This window comes from Vollenhovia emeryi, unplaced genomic scaffold (genome assembly GCF_000949405.1).
Source record: "Vollenhovia emeryi isolate VEMERY1.0 unplaced genomic scaffold, V.emery_V1.0 DF939126.1, whole genome shotgun sequence".
In the NCBI taxonomy this organism is placed as follows: Eukaryota; Metazoa; Arthropoda; class Insecta; order Hymenoptera; family Formicidae; genus Vollenhovia; species Vollenhovia emeryi.
This window is the reverse complement of record NW_011967240.1, coordinates 1692282-1711748: the sequence shown is the minus strand read 5'-3', so window position 1 is coordinate 1711748 and position 19467 is coordinate 1692282. Positions and strand designations below refer to the sequence as shown.

The following is a 19467-nucleotide window of genomic DNA, read 5'->3' as shown; positions in this document are numbered from 1 at the left end:
AATATGTATGTACGTTGCACACCAAGTTCTATTTTGTATTCACGGCACTAGGGAGAATTTGATACAAGTATGAAGAGAGTATCGATCTTACCTATTTGGCAAATTATGTATTAGAAATTCATTTGTGAGGTGCTTATTTTTATTCCTCGAATAAGAATTTAATAACAGTTAAAGTTATCTACGATTTAGTTGGCATTAAAGTGTCTACACGTACTTTCGATTCAGCGCCTTTTGTGCCATTATAATTCGTTATGTGAATTTAATTTTTATAAAAGTACGATCGTAATACAAGATAATTAAAATATATCGTAAAAGCTTTACGATTTTTCACGTATTTATTCACGAATTTTAAGGTTTCTCGGCAATAAAATCTTTTTCGGCCGCATATACGTGTACGTTATGAGGACTTGCAAACGTTTAAAGGATTTATCTAAAATCCCCGAACGTTCTTAGAAAGCTCGTAATTCATTTTATTCGCGTTACCAGTGCTCGGTCGAACTCAAAGAACCATCTCGGAGTGTGGTCGGCAAACTAGTCAGACAGTAAGAATCAATGCTCGTAAATTCGGATGGTTTATCGCGGTGAATGGTTGGTCATAATTCACGCTGGCCTAAGTCGCTGGGTTGGAGTGACGTAACGCGATGTCCTATCGTACTGCCTTTTTCCGGGAATATCGAGTCATAGCACGATGACGTATAGTGATAGCGAATAAATTTTGGCAGGGTGGCACTTAAAAGTGATTAATAACGACTCGTCGTCGAGTGTAAACTTGAAATCGGAATTCAAGTTTCACCGTAACGAGAACCGCGAATTAATTAAATTGTTACTAATACCGTTTTTAATTAGTGCAAAACCTCAAATGCGTAACAATATGAAAGCGAACAATCTGTTGCTGTCGATCGATGGGGTTTTCGTGAGCTCTATCATAAAATGTAACGTAATAGCGGGTTGAAAGTCTCGTCAGGTACGGAGGATCAATGGATAAGAAGTTGGAAAGGGATCGGGCGCTCGGACGGGCTATCCTGCCTCGAAATTATTTGGTCCGGTTTGCTTTTGTTGTTCTATCGCAACTATATACGGGCGTTTTAGCAAAGCGAGCAGATACACACACTGGCCAAGTCGGCCAAGTCGCTGAATGTGGTCATGTATATACCTGCGGCGGAACGGTTGGTGTGGCTCCTAGGAGTTAATTCATGCCTCCTGCGCTGGACCAGCTGGCGGGATAGGTCGCTCTTTGTAACAATCCCGACGTTTTCCAGCAACACCCGGCCACGGCATAAGGTTAATGGAAATTTCTAAGAGCGAACTATCGGCCCGTCGAAACACGATGGTGCTTTTCAATAAATGAACAGCACCTTTGTGCCTCACGGAGCGCCCATTAATATGTCATCGTTTCATTCGCGTAATCGCGTGTTCAATAGTAAATTCGTCTTCGGATTGCGGCCTGAATAGAGATTGGCTTTTTACCGGAGTTTGCTCTTGCGAGCTTTTAAGAAAAATTAGCGAGAATTTTACGAAGCTACATGTACCCGATCAATATGAATCTAATGAACGGGATTGCGATTTTATCACTACATATAATTATTGGGACAAATGATGAATTCTAACGGATTCGATTTTCGACCAAGATAAGAAAGGAAGACATTTCTACGGATTGGAGAATCGGTAACCCGAGTGACGCCACTAACGTAGTTATTCTAAAGTTTTTCGAGCATTGGTTTCACGTATACATATACGTTTGAGATACGAAGAAACCAATCTTTTTCGCAAATCCCTTCGTATCCTTCGGGCAGATTTTAAATATAGAAATAGGAGTTTGGTGCAACGGATGGGGTCGGATGGTTTCTCAGAAACGGACGAGGTAATTAATAGGGGGATGTGTTAGATCGCGAACGCGTTCGAAAAAAAGAACTTAATTGGAAGAGGTTTTACGGAAGGTAGTATTTGAAAAGATAGCTTCTCCGCCTTTTGCGCGATTTAACGCACAAACGCGTGGAATTTGACATGTAAGTTACCATTTCTACGTATATCGTGAAGAGATAATTGTCTCAACTGACAGGCTGACCACCTTGAAATCGTCGAAATGGATTTTGCAACTAAAATCACGCAACGCTGGATCTGTTATTGAATGTTTCGTGTTCCCAGGATAGGCCCTAAACGATAATGACAATTTGAACGTCAGAAATAAATCATATCTTTAAACTAACATATCATTCAGTGATGTTAAAAACGACAAATGGAAGTATCGAGATTGTCAATGGTTTATTAACTTGTTTTATTCAAGTTGATATTTTATTATCAATTTATTTGTGAAAATGTATTATTTGTCCACGTGTCTTGATACTTTTTTGATTGATTAAACGGAATATATTTTTTTTATCTAATTAAAGGGGAGGGGAATAGAGAGGAACAGAGCAGAGAAAGAAAGATCTTTAATTATCTCGGTTAATATATGTAAAATGATAGAAAGTATGTAAGCTTACGTTTGAAAAATAAGTTCTGCGTATAAAACTCATCACGGAGGAATATATTGTAGATTATATTAACGATTGAAATAACAATACGTTACTGTATCAGTTTTATGCCAAAAAGGTAATATCTCCTTTCAATTTAATTAAAAAATGAGTAATGGCTTTTGGTAATCAGTGGTTTCCGTGGATTTTCCACTTTCCTAATGCTTAAATTAAAACCAACCCTCTGTCACATCAAGGATCGGTCAGAGCCTGGTAATCCGTAAAAATAGCGAGAATCATATTGAATAATCCATCATTTTGACATGTCGGACCGCAGGCCTGAAATATGACACATTTTACCCCGTAGTAATTTTCTTTATTTTTTTGCGTCGAACATTATTCTCGAGATTATTCTTAAGAAAAGATGCTTTGGCTTTCGAGAACGCTAGAATTTTTTCAATTAGATTCTTTTTCGACATTTTTTGTTACACGTGAAAATCGCGTTCGTAGCCAAATTATTTCGTCTTAATTCTGTCGATCGTGTCCGCCGATCAGACAGTCCTGTGACAGAAATCCCATTAGAAATTACCTAACGCGGAGCAGTACGTGGCTGTCGAATCTACCGCGGCGCCAGCTGAGAGACGTCTTATCAAACATGCAGGGGCGAGGTGGAATTTTCTACCGAACGACAACGGGTTTCACCGAAACAGAGGGAGAGAGAGAGACCTTTCGGTGGAGGGAAGGCGAGGGAGGGGGTGAGAGATTATCGAGTCTCTCACGGAAACGAGACCGTCCGTCGGGGATCGCGAAAATCCCTTGCGCGAGATTTGTCATCCTTTATACGACCACCGGCGCGCTCGTGTCAAAGGAGTGACGCACACGGGAAGCTTTGTCAGAAATACGGGGACCCTCCACTTACCTATCTACGGTACCCCTACATACACGCATATTATCCGGCTGTTTGCATAGGTATATGGCCATAGTCGTCGTTCTGGAGATGGTGGCAATATTTGCGCGGTCCTGACAGGAAGACAATGAGACTCGACCCGACACGCGATATACAACCATCCTCTCCTGGTTCTCCCCAATGTCTCTTCTTCTATCTCTCTGTTTCTCACTCTCTCTCTCTCTCTCTCTATCCCTATCTTGTCCATTCTCTCTCTCATCCGCCCCTCAACCTCTGCCATCCTCTCCATTATGTAGCCTCCACGCTTAGACGTATCTAGTTGGAGAAAAATAGAGCCACGAACGTGTCCGACAGTAATCCTGAATTTTAAATTAATCCTACGATCTTCCAAAATTAAAGTGCGCTTTGCTGTTATTTTGCATATCCACTGAGATCACGGTGCCGTGGCTGCTTTGTTCAGTGTCTTATCTTGAAACGATCTTATCTCTCTCTCACAGACACAGTGGTAGAAACTGTCGCCCGTATATTATATATTTATCAATTTATTTTTTAAAAATAGGTACGTACAATTAGATTGAATAATTTATACTCGAGATACTTACAACTTGTTAAGTGTATGGTACAATTTACATTTCGCTTACTGTTGAGAGAAATTGATTTTAAACGCGTTACTAAGGCATCGTGAAATTGAGAATTGTTTTTCTCCGGGTTGCTTGGTAAGCCGTAGGAAATTAAATTACGTTATTTATAGACATTAAGCATTTATTTATACCTACATACATGCATCATACAGCACATTCTATTAAATTAATATCACGCTAGGCCGCTCTTATATATTCATAAGTGACAATTACATTTTATTATGATTTATCGGATTTATTAAAGCAAATTAATGCAGTTCAATTTAACTCCATTAAATTCGTAATGCCATTTGCATATCGTTTGTTATTTTCATCAAATGAGAACGTATCGTAAAATAACGTACACGTTCGCACGTGTTACAATTATTACACAGCCTTACAAAAGGCGCGCGTATTTTGGACCGAATTTCACGGCTAATTCAAGGCCGTTGCTCTCGCCTCCTAATCGCAAAGTATCCTGACAGCCTCGACACGGTCTCACTGGGAAAAGGGAGGGTGGATGGGGGGAGGTGGATCGCGGAAGAAAAAGGTCATCTGTGAAAAATTTCCACCGCAATAGGGTGTAACCTCCGGGGATAAGTAGCTGTCGCTTCCGTTGCCGTGCTTCCGCGTCGTTTCTAGGAAAACCCGCAGCTTTCACGGCTTTCGGACAAATTGTGAGGAGAATGATGTATCGGCAAGCGGGTCGACGCGAGGGAGGGAAACGTTGAAGGACCTCCCGGCGTGTTTCTTCGAGTTTGTTACATCCGTCTGGAGAACTACTCGGCCCACCGTGATGTCTGCCCGCACAACCGCCCATTACGTTCCATTGTATTCCCATTGTAGAAAGTCCCATTTCTTTCTAAAAAGAGGAGAGCCATCCCCGAACCGGCTACAATTACATTTTCACATCCCAGGTTTTGGACAAGTCGACCCTGCCGCGCTCGAAAACACTGTCAGGGAGAAAGATTTCTCGCTGATTGGCGCGGCCGCGTTTTATCTTCACGAGCATCTGCTGCGTGCGGCGCCGGGCCTAAAGTTTGGCGCGAGTCATCTCGCCGCCGGATTAATTTTAGCTCCTCCGATAAGGACACCGGTTGCGTCAGGCAGAGGAAGGTGTGAAAGAGCGGCAGGTAGAGGAATGAGGGATTCGTAGGGTTGGACCATTTCGATCGTATAACTTTGATACGGGATTGATAGCGTGTTGCCTGTGTGTGTTTTTTTTCTCGTTTTAAGCGTCTCTCTGTCCCTCGATTTTTATAGCTTTTTTTATGCGATTCCGTTACTTTGCGTTAATGTTACGCGTGGTGAGCTGAATTATACTTTTCGTCGTACATCGTTGATGTACATTAACCTGCCTTTCGATAGTAACTAATTGTCAATTAATTTCCCATTATAATGTACCGTCATTAACCATTATAATACTCCAAAATCCGCTATCGCGATTCGTATTTCATACTAAATGTGCCTGTCTCCGATTTTGAAATACATACGGTTAATATACCGGACGTGGTATTCGATATTATTCCGCGCCGGGATTGATACGATCGGATTTGACGCTAAACGCGGGATATGAAGACGAGCGTAAAACAAGCGTGACGCGACATTAACGTGAAACACATTCCGACATTACATCTATGACACGCCATCCTTCGAAGTGCACCTTCTCCGGCGCGTTAGTTTCACCATAATTTGAAGCGGCCGACAGGTCGGAATGTTTATACCCCGTGGATACTTTACCCGTCCACCGCTCTGTGGCCTAAGCCCGTGATATATAACGGGCAGAGTTGACTAATCCCTTTCGCCCCTTGCGGTCATGGCGCGGTGTACGGAATATAAGTGGCCCTTCGTCTCCTCCGAGATATATTTCAGAATTATACTGCCGCAATCACTTGCCAGTTACGAAAGAGCGCGCGAGAGAGAGAGAACGCGAGTTCCTTTTTTTCGTCTTTTTAATTTTTGACAACTTACATTTTATATGGCAGTTGAATTCTTACATCCTTTTTACCGAGATTCCCGCGCATTACAAGTATAAAAGCGAATGATATATTATCGGGGAATCTACCGTACGCAGAAGCGTCGCTATCCTTCCAGTTGTGGAGGAACGAACTAAGAATAATGGCGGTTACTAAAATTTAATGTTGGCGTATGAAAAGTTGTAATGAAAGACAGCCAATCATATTATCGCACAAAGGGCAGACTTGGCATTGATAAAAGAACGTATAAATAGGAAGATTAGCAGTCGCGCACTTGAAGATTTCAAGTATAAGTAATTCTTATATGGATGGATCGTTTAATCCTTTTTTTTCCAAGCAATTAATTAAGGCTATATTTTAACGGAGATTTTCTACTAATTTTTGTTAAATATTTATTTGTGCTACATTTGAAAGTGCAACAATCGTCACTCCTTCGTTTTCTTACGATAGAAAAACAGACTCTGCTCCTGATTAATTTTCTTCAAACTTTTGATTCGAGTCGTCAGTCATGTACATTTATAACGCGCCCTTTGTTATTTAAAGAGCAGCAAGTATCCACGCGATGTAGCGAGCAGACGACGTCAATTGTGAGGGAACCTTTCTGGAAATTAAACTCGTTGGAAATCTAATTCCGAGTAATCAAGCTTTCGCCACATTTCACTCGTGCCGTAGTCGTCTGACTTCGCCCGCGCTCGCCACCTTTTGCGGAAATGAACGTACGCGCGTAATCTCATAAAAACACAAATGACATAAAGAGATTCTTGCGCAAATTTTAGAAATACATTCCACGGCGGTTTGAGAAGCCGCGCTCGCCGCCAGCCGGCGGTCTCGTTTCGACAATCGAATTTTACGATTAGCACTGCAGTCTTTTAACGAAACGCACAGCTGGTATCTCCCGTTGATTTACACACGTGTTGTGCATAATACGTATTTTTAATGATCACTATGCTTCAAAATATATTAGCTGCGCGTGTGCAGTCGTACATTAAGAACTGCTTTTTGAAGGACTTAAAATTCTGTATGTAGACTTCATCGAGACAGGATTAAGATGTACGCTCTAATTAATTGAAACGCGATCAAGACTACAACGTCCAGCCGAAATTAATTGTAATTAATTGAACGCACATAGTCTTGATATAATTATATCAGTTTATTTATAACTAGAGGAATTTTTATGTGATTAAAGGACCAGCGTGTCTTAATTTTTTTCTCATTCCAATTAGGCCCATAAAAGACGGATGATAACAAGTGGCCGAATATCGAAGCATGTTTTATAAAGCCATTATTCGAGCTTAAGTGAATACATAAACAGCGGCTATTCATCAAACTGTCCTTTAGTCTGCCCGTGTCTTGCCCTTGTAAGGTACGAGCGACGCGGTTACATGACTAATAAATAAGACGTACGCGAGCTGAACGATTTCAGCCGGCCGCTCGCCGGCGAGCCTTAATATTATGCGATACATGTTACGATATTTCGCTACAAGGGCGCATTTTGCCGAACGCGGTTGTCGTATATAAACGATGCAATTTTGTGGTCGCACATGTTGAACAAAATGAATAAATACATGCTGTCAGGACGAATATTCTTATACAATCATTACATTTTGGACGGACGATAGTATAGGTATCGCGTTTGAGAAACGTTGAGTAAACAGTTGATCTGACTGGAGTAACAATTAACCAATTCCATGGAATATGATGTCCGGTACGGTATATTGAGTTTTTGCATTTTGTGAAATTATGATTCGTTGATGTGTAGTTTTCAACATTTTTCCTCGCTGTTTGAAAATATATCCATAAATTAAAATTCATTTATTTCACGTTTTGTATTTTGTAATAACATTTAGAAAAGCGAGAACAAACGTTGACGCGCTATACGTATAAGTCGAGTTTTTACATCGGTTAAGTTTTTTTATACCTGCATGGCAAATTTCGGACGCGAAATTATACGGGGATTAATAAGGGGCAAAAAGAAAAGAATAGAATTCCTAGTAAACGAATCCTGGGAGGCCCGAGTGAGATCGCTCATCCATCCAAAAAGTACGACGATCGAGGTCACGAAATCAAGTGCGGTTTTAAACGTAAGGCACCCGACACGCGCAGTAAATCATAGCCGCGTTACGGAATCGTCTCTCGGCTGCGAAGCGTCTCCAGATGACGCGGGGACGAAGATTCTGGCGGAATGATCGGGGCAAGGAAAAAGAAGAGGGAGAAGAAAGATCGGGATGACTCTCGTCCTCCTGACGAGAAACACTGTCGACGGGCGGGCGAGGGGCCGCGGCAGATTTCGAGGCACAATAATTTGAACGGCGGTCATATTTCACTAAGGCGGCCGTGAGTTATGGCAGTCGTGGCTGACGCAAATGATTTAGGTTTAATAACGACGAGCCGTCCGGCCCAGGTCAGCTGGGCATTGTGAGTGAGACGACGGGGCCTCCTCTCCCCTTTCTTCTCTTTCTCCTCGATGTCTTCTGCTCTCGAGTTGATCTCGTGTTTGTGTATGATATTAACGGGGAAGGTAAAGGTGTGCGATAACGGAGAAAATTCGCCCGATTACCGTTCCAGCTTGTGACTTTGGGAATGCAATCAATAATTATAGAAGGGTTATAGAAAAATGAGAGATTGAGAGACGGAGATTATTTCACGTTTGTTTCTAGATTTTTCCAAAATTGTCAAATATCACGCGTCGTAGCGAAATATTATTATTGCATTTGTTGCATATTTTGTATTTCCCTTATATTTATTTTTTAGCGAGTAATATTTTTCTATGTTACTTTCATTTGCTTCGCTCCGAGTTTCACGATATCAGGTCCTTTATTACTGTGTATAAATGTCAGAGACATAATACTCTTTTAAAAGATCTCGTGACGACTGATGACACCGCTAGTACTCGCTCCTGCGTAATCAAGAAACAACTGTACCAGAGTATTTTAGTAGGAACGTAATTTTATAAAGGCTATTCACCATGTAACAGAATAACACGGTGTTCCTTTGATCGCATTTCTTTTCTACCTATAGCATCTTTCCGTAGACGGTGACTTAAATGATTTCTTGACTGATGTGTAATGTAGGAAGTAAGAGATGAATGCAACAACATAGCTGTAGGTAGTTGTAGATCAGTACGTTTATACCGGGTGTCTATTACTAAGGAAAAATCTGGAAAACTATTGCATCGAGATCTGTTATAATTTTGCCTGGAGGTTTTAATTAAAATATTTGAAAAATCAAGGAATTCTCTGAAATTTTTATAAATATTGAGATTAATGTATTGCACGTACATTAAGACAAGCACAATAATAAAATCTAGTTTCATAATTGATCTTAAAAAATTTTAAATTGAAAATTTTTAAATATAATATATTTTTAGTTTTTGTTTCTCTCTTCTTTTATTTTGAAAAAGAAGTAGACTCGTGGGCTTTCTGGTCTGTGGTTTGTATATTTTAGTTAATTATGCCTCTGTTTGAGAATACCACAGATAAAATAGTCATACTGCTTTTTTGCAAGTGTAATTTTTCGCGCGAAAATCATAAGCAAAATCATGGGAGGGAAATTTTCTGTCTTTCGCAAACGTATCGAACGTTTTCGAGTTTTTCCGTTTTTCTTTGTATTTAAATCGAAGTTGATGTTTAGAAACAACGTGAAATACAAAGTGAAAACGAATAAACGGACCGGATAGTGTAGACAAAGAATGACAGTATCGAGGCGATATTTATTATCTTTTGAACAAATGTTTATAGTCTCTTTGCGCTTAGAAAAGTCATATTGAGAACATGCATTTCTATATTATCTACGAGTTTCTTGAAACGTAATGGTTCCTTAAAACTTTCAGTCTTTAGATACTATATCTTTAATGCTTTCGAAATGTTTCGAGATACATTTCAAATATAAGAAAAAAGTATACAGGGTTTCGGTATAATTTTATTCTTTTAACGATAAATGCAACGTGAGCAGCTAGGCTTTGAAAAAATCGATACAAAATATTTAAAAATAGTTTTTTTATTGATGATGAGCAAAGCACTCTCATTAATAATCAATTTTATTTTTTAAATTGTTAAATTTTTTCGTATAATATAATAATAAAAATATTTGTAAAGAGAAAAATCTACATTTTCTGCTTAAAAATTTTGTAATGTGTAAAACATAAAGAAATTATTAAGGATTAAGTTATCCGAGGAACTTTATCTGAGGAAGGAAGGATTGAAAGCTGCGAAATCGTGCGCGAGGATAGATTAAAAAAAGAGCCGGAGTAGCTGCGAATGAAGCAGAATGATTGAGGGACAGTAATGACGGAACTACCTGACGCGTGACGGTTAATTTCCTCCATTGTTAGAGAGCTGGGGGGGAGGGGGGCCCTTTCCTCGCCGTTTCCGTGCTCACTGGCTGGACTGAGACCATATTCTTATACTGGTGCGGATAAAAGAGGGAACTATGAAGCGAATGAAGGAAGTAGTGTAGTACCTAACACTTAACCTTAATAGGGAGCTTACATGTTACTTATGAGAAAGCCTTCTCGTTCGTAACTGACGACGAAAGGTATCATGTGTTTCGGTTAAGAAATTAAATCTGATCGAAATTTTGGTTTAATCGTATTTACCTGTAATTAATAGATTCACTTTATCTTTTTCCACCTTTTTTTTAAATTAATACGCGAGATTGAACAAGCGAAAATTTTTTAAATACGAAGAATTGAAGTTATTGTGTATATTAATAATATATACTTACATTATTTATTATTTATCAGTCTGAATATAATTTTTTAAGAAAATTATATCTTAAATTAAACAAATAAAGAAACAGGTTGTTTCTTCTCTAGTGGTAGTTTGTAAAAATATAGACATGATACTTTTTGCGTTTGCATTTTTAGTTCTGATCTTAATAGAGAGTAGAGTATCACGTGGTACTTTTACAAAATCAAGTTTTCATGTTTTTAGTTTATTCTAACGTTGACCAACAACTGCGTCCCTCTAATCTCGGAAACAATTTATTCCCATTAAATATGAACGCTTTTTAGCTGATGTTTTCCATCCCATTCACGATGCGAGCTATCGAGAGCGCTTGAAGGGGTCCGGTCGTGAACGGGACCGAACAGTATCCAACACCCACTAATGCCACGTTTTGATGCTTGTGCATGTACGTGTGCGCACTAGAGTGTTGTGTTTATGGCCGCGGTGGAATTTCAGTTAGTTCCCCGCGGCAGGATGGAGATAATACAATTCCGGGTCGCGACGATGACGCGTATCTGCTCTATTGGAGTCTGCGAGACCGTGGCATAAATAAATATATCCGTATTCCTAATGTTCAAACCCACTCTCGTCCGTGTCTGCCGATGATCCTTTGTTTCGGACCGAGATCTCGAAGGTTCGCTGTTACTCATGTAAATATGCGAGTTTGTGGATGCGCAGCTGAGCTCATTTAGTCTACGGATTATTCACGCGAGAAATTTTTCCGTGCCCGAGATAACGGGCAAGTGTTGAAAGAAAAGAAGATAAGACAAACTTGATGTGTACAATTGAGCTTAGAGTAGAAAGCCGGCACAAAGAATACTGAATTCTTTGGTTTTTTTTTTTACCAACGCTACAAGTATTTCAATGCTGCTAAAGGATTATTAGATTTATAGCGAAATGAATTTTGTTTAATCACATTACTTGATTTTTATGCCGTTTAAATATAGTCTAGCAGAATAATCTAATTTTTGCCAAACTTGTTTCTTTAATTTTAACACTTTAAATTATTCGTGGTGCTCCGGCGACAAGTTTTCCAGATAGAAATTGATTCTATTAACACGCATAAGCGAGTAGCTGGCAACAATCGGCATATATCGATGCCGTTATTCCGGCATTAATGATGAAAGGCACTTTCCGGCACTCACGCGCCTTTGTCTCGAACGCGAAGTCAGGAAGTAGCAGTTTCCTACACGTTAATCGCTTTCGCGCGACTCCGCCGCGCGAATTGTGAAACAATGCCGTCGAAGTTGGAGATCTTCGACTAATCGTCGACGTTCAACTCCTGCACCGTGCGGCGCAATTTTGCGAAGATTAGCGAGCAATCAGCCCCTTTCACGACGGATCCCTCGCCTCGACCGTTCGATTCAGCCGTCCCCGAAACGGTGCACTTTCTTCTCGAGAACATTTGATTTAATTACCGCGAGGAATGGCGTGAAGCTACGTGTTCTCTCTCTCTCACTCTCTCTCTCTTTCTGTCTGTCTCTCTCTCTCTCTCTCTCTGTCCGTTCGCTAGTGGGCATAGTCTGACCAGTTCCGGGACAAAAATGGCCTTATTTCTGGCCTCCCGCTGCTGCGTCACTTCCTGCCGGGGGTTGAAACGATTTTCGAGGACGCGGACTAGCTACGATAGGGCAGAGATAACCGTAATTCTTGTGAAAAAAACTCTGCATATCTCGCTGTCATACAAGAAAGATTTAACGATGACCCCGACACTATTTTCATTATTCATGAACGAACGAAATTAATGCGTTAGATCACATCCCGCAAAAGAATTCTTTGAATATATAATTGCAATTGTCATAGGACGACAGATAAACGTTAGTAATTAGATTTCAACTATTCCATTTCCTTCTACTGCGTCTACTTACTACATTTTTTTCATTGATTTATTCATGTTAATAATCTTAGAATAGACTTTAGTTTAATATTTATTGAAGAATAGAGATTTAAGTCACCATTGTATAGCAGACATTATTATTAGCTATTTCTGTAAAGGAAATTTTGGGAATATTTTATCATTTTAAAAATAACGCGAAATAAAGATAATAAAGGTGACATATTAGTGCGCCTTTTAACTTTTATAAAACATAATCGAATGATACTAATAATCACTGGTAATTATGTTATAAGGTATTAAAATTAATTGACTTAACTTATCAATATACGAAACCGCGTTTAGCATTAAGCAATACATACAATATGATTAAAATGTGTCTCGAATCGTTTTACTTTTCTCAACTCAATTTCCTTTTAGTCCGAAATGACTTCCTTTCGCTCGGGTTTATTAAAATTTAATGACAATTAAAGTTTCGCTAATTTCATGAATGGTATAATAAAGTTTTTGATCTTCCTCGCTCTATATAGCGCAAAAGAAGTAAACGAACGAACTGCGTCTCACATGTCAGATCGGATCCAATTTTACTCATTACGCGACCGACTAACGGCCCTGACTTTTCAAAGGGTGTTTCTTCAAAGAAAATAACGATTCCCCAATCAATGGTAACATCAATGGAAATGGAGCGTGCGCACTCGCTCGTTCTCGTTTCGTCGCTTTCTAAAAACGTGGCTGTTGATAAACCGGTATTTGCTATAAACAGAGCATTCTTCCAACTTTTACGTAGTTCGAATTAAACGGCTCGATATTTTCAATCGGCTTCGATTGTTTTGACGTTGACATCCATTGTCACAAGAGCTCTCTTCGTACAACCTATCGCAATTTTTCCCCGAGGGATTATTTTGACCTGCATTTACTATGTTTATGACGAGCTTATTGCCGGCATGCTGTTATCGATGTCGGATTATTGTTTACGTGTGTGGACTTGTATATCCACAATAACATAATTATATTATAATTTGATGATAAAAGAAAGAAATGGATGCGTGAAACAGCAGAAGATCAACATTGTTGCGCTTTTTTTTTCTACGAAAAGCCAGCGAGCACGAACAGTGGGTTTTCTGTGGAAACTAATAATTGGCGTGATAGATACATGTTGTATCTGTTGAAATGTCGTGTCCGCGTAGCGTGCCGGAAATTATTTGATTATCGTGCAATGCCACACGGGACAAGGTATTCCACATGCGCGGTGGATAAAGACGGATAAGCGATATACGTTCGTGCCGCTGCGATCGGTGGTGACACTTTTATGCGCTGTATGCAGAAGGCGCGGGTAATCAAAAACTCGTTAAGACGATTTATAATTTGCCACTGCATTAACCCCCCTCCTCTCGCGCACGGCTAATATATGGATATATGCACAGTCAATTTTTCTCGGTCAATTATGTGCTCCGATTATTTTTATACAGGACGTTTCAGGAGGAAACCAACAATTCCCGTAATTCTATAAATTAGTGTTTTACGATAAATCGCTGTGGAGAATGACAATGTGAAGGATATATTTATTATTAGCAATTGGTGAATCTATTAATTAGTGTATGAGTTTTCAAAGTAACATAGTTTTTTAATCCGTTTATTCAATTTTCTAATTTCTTTTGATTAAAAAAAAACACATATTTGAAAGGTATTCGTATGCAGCAGAAATTGCTGTTATTATTAATTATTCGACGTCGGGATATCGGGAAATAATGTAAAAATTTTTCGGAGGGTTTATTGCTCGTTTATAATAGTCGGTATTCCGAAGCGGACCTTTACGCGACCTTCTCCCCGCTGAAAACGCTAGAATAATACACTGCCGAGGTCTGGCATATCCCTCCTGGGACGTTCTGTATCTTTCGCGAGCGGCATATAGGGGTGCGAATGTTTGTGCCACGAAGGAGCGAAATACAGCATAGCCGCCGTTGCCGCGGGAGGATCGTCGAGGTAATAAGAACGATATATTGCCCGCCACACGCGTGTGCACGTGCTACATGAGACTTGAATTATAATAATTGAGAGGGCGGGCAGATATGAAACGTCGGCGCCTCTCTCTCGTGCAAATTAAGGAGCAAACTGTCGGTTCGCAATCTCGCATTAGTCTCCACGGAAGCTTAACGACGAACGTGAGATTTAGGCGCGGATTAAACGATTTGCGAAGATCCTGTGTTGATAATTAGGCGGGATCGTTTCGATTAATCGGATCATATGATACCCGATAATTAATTGATGTCGGCGCGGCGCGAGGCAATAGAATTTAGTAAATATCGATGGAACAAGCGGGAAGCGCGTGTCCGTTTCCAAAACACGAGGCTTTCCAATCAAATGAAGAGCCATCGGAGGCTTTGTATTTTTTTCTCCCAAAGTACTCGTAAATTCCGCTGAAATGTCTGTGGAAATTATTGCACTTCCGCGGCAGCGCGATCGCGCGCTGGCAAAACGAAATCAATAACCGCACGGTCGGTTTCCGTTTTCGCCGAACGTTCGAATGAGGAGAGGGTTAAACGCGGGCCCAGCGCGCACGTTTCAATGATTTTGTACGAGTAAATTTGCAACGCGAGTCGAAATGTTAATTGTGCCCTAACGACCGGCTGCGATAACAAGGAGTAATATTTGTTTGCTATTGTGCCCGCGTTCTAGACGCAAACTACAATCGCGGTGTTGACTTCGAGGCATCGAATCGAACGTAATTATTATCAATCTTAAGAATTAAATCGATCTTTTCATATGGTCGCCCTACGAGGACCTTTATGTATTCGATTAAAGCGACTACCGAGGAAAAAAGAAGACTGCTCTATGCCGGGGAAATGCCTTTCTTCGGCGAATCGATATGCAGGAAATTCAGGAGCCACGGCAAAAAAAGGATCGACACGATACGTGCATTAAAAGTCGATGGCTTTTTTTCGCGCGGCCCCTCTGACCCCAATATCGCGATAGATATATGAAATATGACCGGCTGGCGCGATCGTCTGCGGGATCGGCGAACACGTCAAGCGAGAAGTTGCTCGAAAAGTGCACTTCCTGCGAGAATTCCCAAGCACTTTATCGGGATTTGCCGAGCCCCGCGGGAGGGTGTCTTCGACCGAATGCTCGCTGGACCAAGACTACGATTCTCTCTATGCGTACCGTAAAAAATAGCTTTCCTTAAATTCGTCGGCGCCTGCTAGGCGAGACTCTGCTGCCTCCGCGACGAAATTTAGCTAGACGCAATAAACAATGTCGGGAATCCGTGAAGCGTGACTTCCGCGGGCCTGCGAAAATAGACAAAACTATGGGCGACGTAAATGCAGATTGACGCTCGTATTAGCAGCCGCATCTCAATGTTATTATCACATTAGTGGTTTCGTGATACGACAAAACTATAGAAGGGAAGAAACGAACATTTCTAAAAGAATTAGTATAGTAAAGAGACTGGAAAGTAACGTAAAAAATTCCTTTTTTCCCCTTCTTACACACAGAATTTAAATTCGATAGATCTTTACGCGACTCGTGTTTTCATTCCCACGTCAATTTCTGAAAAATGCTGTACTGACGTCGCGGAGAGAGCTGCGTGAGAAAGAGATGTCCGTCGATACATTAGCGCCAAGTGATACACTTGTCAATGCGAAGTGGCAGGGCAAACAGGGTTATTTCTTCTTGGTAGAAGAAGGGTCGGGGCCGTTGTCTGCTTGAGAGGGAGTCGTCACCGGGTCTGCGGATTCAACGGACCAAGAGGGAATCCCTCTCTATGCGCGAGCGATAAAAAATGGACTTGCTTAAACTCGGCGTCAACCCCAAGCACACCACCTTTTTCCTCTCTTTCTCATTCTTTTGCTAGAAGAAGCTCGGCCAAGCATTGCGGCGATAAATAATGGCGATGCCCGGCCCCGGCGCGCGTGGGGTGCGCCGGACCAGGAAAGTAATGAGAACTTTGCACCTCCGCCCCGCTGCGTATAATGTCGAATGGTACACGTATCGTCGATTTAATGTACACTCGGGGGAGCGCCGGCGCGCTGCTTTATTATTTATTGCGAGTACATAAATTTAATGAGGATCGTTATCGGGGCGAACGCGCCTTTAGAGCGCGCTTCGAATGCATCGCAGATGGGCTCGCAAAAGTGAATACTCGTGAGAAAAGCTCGCCCGTTGTGCATACGCGTACGTGTGCACTTGTGCATGCGACGTGACACCGCCGCGTACGCGGAGAAAAACGTCCCGTTTGTCGCGAATTCGAATGTACGCGGGCACGAATGTACGGATTTTGCGAATGTAGCGTGACGACAATAAGTAGCGACATTTTATTCGACGCGGTATACGATACGGCGAGTGCAATTTATTGATGTATCATTTTACAGATATAACTGTACGCTTCTATTCATTACATTTTCGCTTTATCTCAGAAAAGACTACATTTCATAAATATCTGTCTCTATCCATTGCATTTTGAAAGAGATTACTTTTTTATGCGTTGGTTGCAATACTCTTTCCATATTTTCAACTTTTATTTCACTTTTATTATTTATCTTTATCTCAGTGCGAGTCTTCTTTTCAAAGTTCATGAATACTTCTTTTTTTTACCCCGAAAACGTGTCGCATTGTCTGGAGACTTTCTTATCAGGGACCGTTTCTCGCCGATTAAATCGCCAGATGATTAAATTGAAACCACATGTGATTCATCGTACTTTTCAGTTGGCAAATGCGAAGAATACGGCACGAATGCGCACGCAATCGGATTTCACTATGTAGTTACGAAACTTTATAGCGGCGTATTGCCATTAGTCATGCGGTTACGGCCATTACGCTCTGAATTTTAAGTTCCAATAACACGGGAAGATCATTCACGGTTCATATTGCATCTATTAATACCTCTCTATCAGATGTTCTTTGCTCGCTTATCTTGCGTAAAGGAGAAAGACAACGAGTGAAAATGGAAGCGCGTTTTAAATAACATCTAGTATAAAGTCTATCTGTTTCCTCATTATTGATATTTTTGTTACCATTACATTTTGATATTTCCATCAACTTTTACAAAAGTTTTTGTGGCATAGATAAAACAAGTTGGAAATAATTTATTATTTAGTATTGTAGTAACATAGATAAAAATTCTAATTTTATTAATAATTCTAAATGTCTTTCCGGGAAGCGCATTTTCTTTGTCGTGAAAGAACAAGAGAGAGACTTTAATGCATTGGAGTAATTTATACTTTATTCGCCCAACACTTGTTGTCAGAAATGGAGGTAACAATCGCAAATTCGGTGTCAATTGGAGAGCAACTGGTTGCCAGCGCCGCGTGACATTCGACCTTTGTAAAATTGACAGTGGTCTAAGCACTCTCGCCCTTTTTTACAAGTTGATCGAAAATCCTTGTTTATTCTCGAGCCACTCTCGCACGACCATCTGAGACTCCTTTAAAGGAAGAACGTTTTCCTTTGCGCGACTTCGGCACGCCATCCATCGGCGTCCTTTAACGCGTTTTTCCGAGGACAGTCTATCGGGGCGAAAGTTTTTCCGCGCGTCGCGTCCCTTTATATATGAGAATCAGCAAAAACACCCCCTCTAACCAGATCCATAATTCATACATCCTCCAGCGCCCTTAAATGCCATTTGCCCCGTCGTGATTTCCAATGGTATCGTTCTATTATGCCTTCGTGCGTGAAACCGAGGCCGATAATGGTCGTGGTGGTTTCGACGTCAGCGGGCAGTGTCGGTGGTAGTGGTGTTGACTGTGCTGGTGGCTTAATATTTCGGTACTCCTCCGGTACGCAGTGTTTTATCAACCCTCCGAAAACTAGGCGGCGGATTAAACCCCGTGCGTCAGCAATTTTCCACCGGCAGCTGTAATAAGTCCTCGTTGGTGGGACAATATGATTTCCGCGAGATTATATCAGGAATAATGATGAAGGGTGTGCTCCTCCCGGAAAATTGGTTTGCGTGTTTACTCCGCCATCTCGCAAGCAAGCGTGACTGGCCGTCTTTTTTTACTCCTCGAGAAAAGCGAAGCTTTAGCATTTCGTTTGTCCCGTGTATCTCGTCAACTTATATATCTTAAATCTCTTTACTTTTAATACTTTGTACGTTTTTTAATCTCTGGAGATGAAGATATTGATTATATGACAAGATAGAGTAAAACTATTTGTTATTTAGTAATTTATTTACTTTGAATGCGAGACATTCTATCGTTGTAAGGTAATTTAATTAACTTTCTCATCTTGGTCTTTAATATTAAAAGGATTTAAAAGGTTTCCTCCAGGTAAAGGAGTTATTAGTAATATTAATAAGTAATATTATACAATATATATACCTTCCTTATCGCATTTTTCTTTTTTAAAATAATTTGCTCGTAAAAACAAATGTTCTGAATCCTTAACAATTTTGTGGTAAGAAGTGATCAAGTCTTTGAAACAAAAGTAGAAATTATTAAATATACGTACGGTACAAGCCATCATTTGGTAAACGTGGGTAATGTGACAAAGAAATTGAATTTTATATTTTACGCAATCGTGTTTGTACTGTTGCAAAATAACATTAACGATTTACTTGGCCATTTGCTGGTTTATTTCCCGTGTATTGAAAAGTTCACCATTGGTTTTTAACATACGCTATTACTCTGAAGTGACTTATTCTCTGAAGAAAGGGCCAAACGAATCTTTGTAGCTTTACTTTACGAGACTATTCTCTGAAGGTACAGCATGGACGAATTTCTATGAGTTTTCTCAGAATTCCAAGTAGCTTTTCTCGGTTCTGCATCTCAGGTGCGTCACTCTGCTATTTCAGATGCAGGCGATATTTGGTTTTGCATAAAACCGACCGGGCGCTCGTCGAAAAAAAAAGAACTCGACGATCCGAGAAATCCGCAACGTCGTTCGAATTTTTCCGCGAGAACTTGAAACGAGATTCTCACTAGAGGCAGAGATTGAAATTTCGTGATTCTCGCTGG

General features: G+C 40.5%; 1 long non-coding RNA gene across 2 annotated transcripts in view; it reads right to left on the bottom strand.

Moving 5' to 3' along the window:
• Positions 1–19467, bottom strand: part of LOC105568988 — a 178653-nt gene that overhangs the window by 142971 nt on the left and 16215 nt on the right. The window contains exon 1 of one of the 2 annotated variants that reach the window (XR_001009464.1): positions 3373–3736. The exons of the other annotated variant lie outside the window; for it this stretch is intronic. This is a non-coding gene — a long non-coding RNA (uncharacterized LOC105568988). Of the gene's footprint in view, positions 1–3372; positions 3737–19467 lie in introns of those variants that run through there. 2 annotated transcript variants of the gene reach the window in all.